The sequence below is a fragment of the Stomoxys calcitrans genome, chromosome 4 (genome assembly GCF_963082655.1).
Source record: "Stomoxys calcitrans chromosome 4, idStoCalc2.1, whole genome shotgun sequence".
Taxonomy (NCBI): domain Eukaryota; kingdom Metazoa; phylum Arthropoda; class Insecta; order Diptera; family Muscidae; genus Stomoxys; species Stomoxys calcitrans.
Window position 1 is genome coordinate 91,226,562 of NC_081555.1, and position 6,000 is coordinate 91,232,561.

Sequence of the window (6,000 nt, forward strand, 5' to 3'; positions counted from 1 at the left end):
GGAGATTGAGATGGATTGAGGATGGGAGCAGCGGTATAATCGAGTTGATGGTAGGAAACCTGAAAGGAAGGGAAGAGGTTTCCGATCGGATACCTGAGATGAACCTTGAAGTCGAGTGCGAGGCACTGCTGCCATCGGTACAGTCTTGGATTGACGGAACCCTAGTATTGCCATCTGGAAGATCGTGTTACACGGATGGATCAAGATAGTGGACAGAGTGGGCCTGGGGGTTTACATTGAGAAATCATAGACTGAGATCTGATTTAGACTTCCTGACCACAATACGGTCCCGATCACGGAATGCGTGAAGTGGTGTGGTGCTTACGCGAGGACGTCGAGTGTGAACATCTTTACTGACTGTAAAATTGCCATAAGGGCAATAATAACCAGGACGGTAAGGTCACGAACAGTCTTGCAGTGTAAGAAGGAGATTAACGCCTTCTCTGAGAATGGAAAAATTCGCATCGTTTGTTTGCCGGGCCATAACGGAGTAAGGGGAAATGAAAGGGCAGACGATTTGGTGGTGAAGGCCAGTGGACTGCCGTCAATTAACTTGGTTAACCCGAAGCCTTTCAGGTCGACGCAGTCCGAGTTAAAGGAGTCGGCGATGAATGCGCATGCAACATTGTGGAACAGCGAAAATCCAGATCGTGAGAAGACGAGGTTATTACTGAAAGGGAGCAAGAAAGAGGTCAGTATAGCTATTGGTATCATAACGGGACACAAAGGACTACGAGCTCACTTATGTAAATTCGGTGCGGCAAGTGATAGCATGTGTGAGGAATGCGGGAAAGATGATGAGACGTTGGAGTATTTCCTTTGTCATTGCCCGGCTTTCACGTCTAACAGATACCGGCACTTAGGTGGAGACACAAACCCAGATATGAACCAACATAGGGGAGTGGTATTGAAAACAGTTAAGGATTTTGTAAGTAGCACGGAATTCCTTACATTAAATTTTTATTTTTAGTGGTTACTTTATAGTTTTTAGAGCGCACAACAAGCCGATTACTAGCATAGGTGTATGTCCATAGGGGCATGGGGCGGATTAATGTCTGCACCCTCAACCTAACCTAACCTAAATCTAAATGAAGTTTTGTGAATACCGGCGTTAATTTGACTAAATAAAATAAATCGTATTGAATTGAAAATATTGTCTCAAAAATAGTTTTCCTTTCGAATACATGGCATAAATACCTTCAATCAGCGTGTCGCCTCCGGTCTCGCAACCCATCTGTTCCTGCAGCCGAGTTGTTTTTCAGTCGAGTCACTGGATCTCATTCTGACTAAACAGTATACATTCTATACCGTAATCAAGGTTTGGTACTATGGTAACCTCGTCGCTGCCACTATCAGATACCAGTAGCTGGGAAAAGTGTTCTTCGCATATCGTAGGAACACTATTTGTGTCTGCAAAGACAGATTCTCTGTAGGAGAATGTACCTGTGGCGTAGCCATCGGTTTGATATTACTTTAGTAAAACTTCTGCACTTTTTACCAAGTTTTGAGCATCTCAATTACTCACACTTTCCTGTATAGAGACAAGATACGGATGCTGAAAAAAGATAAGAATAAAAAAGTGTTATAAGAGAGGGAAGAGCCAGCGGGAAATGTAATGACGCTCTTGAAATTCTACTAAAAGCTTGTCTTTGAAGACTTCATGGCCGATTGTTCTTTTGTTGTACCCTCCAATATAGGATGGGGGTATACTAAATTCGTCATTCCGTTTGTAACACCTCAAAATATTTGTCTAAGTATATATATTAGCCCGGGTCGATTTTTTATTTAAAATCGTATGGCAGAAACGTCAACTACATATAATTCTAAGAAGTTTCTCCGAAGAAACCATGTATCTAAAATAAAATCCTAATCCGCGCCTCTCGACTTCAATTTTTATAGCCTCCACCATAGGATGGGGGTATACTAATTTCGTCATTCTGTTTGTAACACCTTGAAATATGCGTCTGCGACCACATAAAGTATATATATTCTTGATCGTCATGTCATTTTAAGTCGAATTAGCCTTGTCCGTCCGTCTGTCCGTCCGTCCGTGCGTCCGCCTGTCTGTCGAAAGCACGCTAACTTTCGAAGGAGTAAAGCTATCCGCTTGAAATTTTGCACAAATACTTTTTATTAGTGTAGATCGGTTGGGATTGTAAATGGGTCAAATCGGTCCACGTTTTGATATAGCTGCCATATAAACCGATCTGGAATCTTGACTTCTTGAGCCTCTAGAGGGCGCAATGCTCGTCTGATCTGACTGAAATTTTGCACGTGGTGTTTTGGTATCACTTCCAACTACTGCGCTTAGTATGATTCAAATCAGTCCATGGTTTGATATAGCTGCCATATAAACTGATCTTGGGTCTTGACTTCTTTAGCCTCTAGAGGGCGCAATTCTCGTTTGATTTGACTGAAATTTTGCACGTGGTGTTTTGGTATCACTTCCAACAACTGTGTTAAGTATCATAATCTGGTATAGCTGTCATATAAACCGATCTTACATCTTGACTTCTTGAGCCAATAGAGCGCACAATTCTCATCCGATTTGGCTAAAATTTTGCATGAGATGTTTTGTTACGACTTGTGTGTGCTGTGCTAAGTATGGTATAAATCGGTATGGCCCAAATCGGTACTTAACCTGATATAGCTGCCATATAAACCGATCTGGGATCTTGACTTCTTGAGCCTCTAGAGGGCGCAATTCTTATCCGATTTGAAAGAAATTTTGTACAACGGCTTCTTTCATGACCTTCAACATACGTATCTAATAGGGTCTGAATCGATCAATAGCTTGATACAGCTCCCATATATACCGATCTCCCGATTTTGCTTCTTGAGCCCCTACAAGTCGCAATTCTTATCCGAATGAACTGAAATATTACACAACGACTTCAACAATGTTCAGCATTCATTAATTGTCCGAATCGGACTAGATATAGCTCCAATAGCACAACAGTTCTTATCCAATATTCTTTGTTTGCCTAAAAAGAGATACTGCGCATAGAACTCGACAAATGCGATCCATGGTGGAGGGTATGTAAGATTCGGCCCGGCCGAACTTAGCACGCTCTTACTTGTTTTTCCTGTTCTTTCGATATTTTATATACTTGTGATCACGGTGCAGGTCGCATTTTTTGTTCGATTATCATAAAATTTTGCACAAGTCCCGTTTTTGGTCCAAGGACGAACGATATTTTAAACAAAATCGGTTCAAATTTTGATATAGCTCCCATCAGGGACGTAGCCAAAATTAAATCGTGGCTACGTCCCTGGCTTCCATATATATACCTTTCATCCGATATGACATTTTTGATAAAATTTTGAACGCATATTGGAACATTAAACAGAACGTCTTGTTCAACACTTTTGTAAAGATCGGACCAAAATTATGGCTACTAGAGCAGAGCTGGTAAACTATCGATAATCGTAACATTCGATATTTTTGATAGTTTTAATATTAAATATCGATAGCAACGATACTATCATTAATTTCCGATCACCTATATTTCAAGTACAAATCAGGAGATCGAATTATATAGAAGCAATATCATTACACAGACATGGGTATCATTATATCGACATGGGTAATAGTATTAGGTCAAGGGCAAAGTAAAAAAAAAAAGTAGTTTCCCATCTCTAACACTAATGTCGAATATCTCCGAGTGGCTCCATAATGGAGCCATCAGCGCAGACAGAGATCTCATCCTCCTCAAACACAGCATGCATGCTGCTAACAGTTCTCTCCCCCGGGAAAGCTGATTTGTTCATACGGATACGTATGTACGGATTTTGCTGCTTTTTTCATGTTGCGGGCAATGATTTGCCATTGCGCCGCTATATTATCAGAACAAGAGGAGATTTTTTAAAGCAATTGGGGCTTATGAACAAAATTTTATGCAAATAAAAAATTTCAAAAAAAAATACTATATATAGGAAACTAGCCGAACCGGGCCCGAAGTTCAGTTTAGGGGGTGCTTAAGGGCGTACCTCAAAACACTTGGCTACAAAATTGGATATCAAAATCGTTTTCTACTGTCAAATACCTTTCATTTGAGTCAAATATTGTCACAATGGGTCAAATAATCCATTTGACATATCTTTAGGAGGAAAGCGCCACCTAATGTCATATTCGTAATCTATTCGCAAATACCTTTCATTTGAGTCCCATATAACCATGGTCGGCTAATATGTCCATTTTGGGGGTATTTGGAGGTGGGTGACCTCCCATTACTTTGACCTAATGTTTATGCCACATTTGTAATCTGCTGCCTAATATTTTTATTTGAGTCCCAGATTGGCATGAACTTCGAATATATCTGGTTAGAGAAGTTTTGTGGTTGGGGGGGGGGGGTTCACTGGGTACTTGGACCCAAATTTTAATACCATATTTGTTTTCTGGTCTCCAATACCTTTCATTTGATACCCTTATTGTGCCCATCGGTCCACTTTCGGATATGAGTGGCGTTTTTGGTGTAAGTGGAAGGGTCCGCCTCCATCCGATATCTAAAAAAATTATATACCCTAGGTATATAATTCTAGACAAACGTACACAATCCATGAAAAGTTTAAGAAAATCGGTTCAGCCAAGTATCATATAGTCATAATGGGTCAAATGGCGTTTTTGAGGGGTGGCGTGACCCCCTATACATTTATTTGATTTTGTATGCCAGATTTGAAATCTACTCCCGAATACCTATTATTTGAGGCCCATATTGAAATGAACGTCCAATATGTCTGTTTGGGGGAGTTTTGGGGTTGGGGCGGTCCGAAGGGTACCTAAACTCAAAATAATATCATATTCGTATTCTACTCTCCAATACCTTCATTTGATACCTATATTGTCCCGATCGGTCCACTTTTGATTTTGGATTGTGTTTTGACATAAGGGGGAGGGTCCGTCCCCCTTTCGATACCGACAAATTCCTATGTTTCCTTTCAGACCAACCTACACGATATGCGAAAAGTTCGAGAAAATTTGTTCTGCCAATTTTCAGTCTATACGGAACAAACAAATCGAGTCCCATATATCCGTGATTGGCTAATGTGACCATTTTTGACGTTTTTGTGGGGGTGACCCCTTCGACTTCGACATGAATTTGTATGCCAGATTCGTTATCTACTCCCGCATACTTTTCATTTGATACCCATATTGTCCTTATCGGTCCACCTTTGATTTTGGGTGGTGTTTTTGGGGTAAAAGTTGAGGGTCCGCCCACTTCCGTTATCAATGAATTATAAAGCCTATTCCTACTTCCTGGCCGTATTCGTAATCTACTCCCGAATACCTTTCATTGGAGTCCCATATTGTCATGATCGTCAAATAAACCTTTTTTAAGGGGTTTTGGGGCTGGGGCGGCCCCCAGGTACTTGGACCCAACTTATCAAATTCGAACTCTACTCTTGAATATCGTTCATTTGAATCCCATATTGTCCCGATCGGTTCACTTTTATTTTTGGGTAGTACTTTTGGGGTAAGGGGAGGGTCCGCCTCCCTCCCGATATCAAAAAATCATATAGTCTATGTTTCCTTCCAGACCAACCTACACAATCTGTGAACATTTCAAGGTAATCGGTTCAGCCGTTTTTGAGTCTATAGGGAACAAAAAAAAAACAAACCGACAAACAAACACAAATTGAATTTTATATATAAGATTTTAACGAAATTGACCGAATTTTTACCCAAACATTTTTATTTGCAGTTTGCCTGATTTTTTTCAGCGTATAGTTTTCATTAGGGTTGCCCTCTTTTGACTTCTTCTAACTACGTCACTGTCCACAACAATTTATCAGCTATGGCATTAAACAAAGTATAAAAAGAGATCTGAGTTAGATTTCGAGTGTGTTGGATACGCAAAAGTGATTAGAAATTCACAACAACACACAGACTTGCGAAAAATATATACACATTGAGACTGAGGAGAAATGAAACTGATAAAGATTGCGACAACAATGGCAACAACAATACTGAGTATTAGTATTGAATGGGCCTTAAAACGA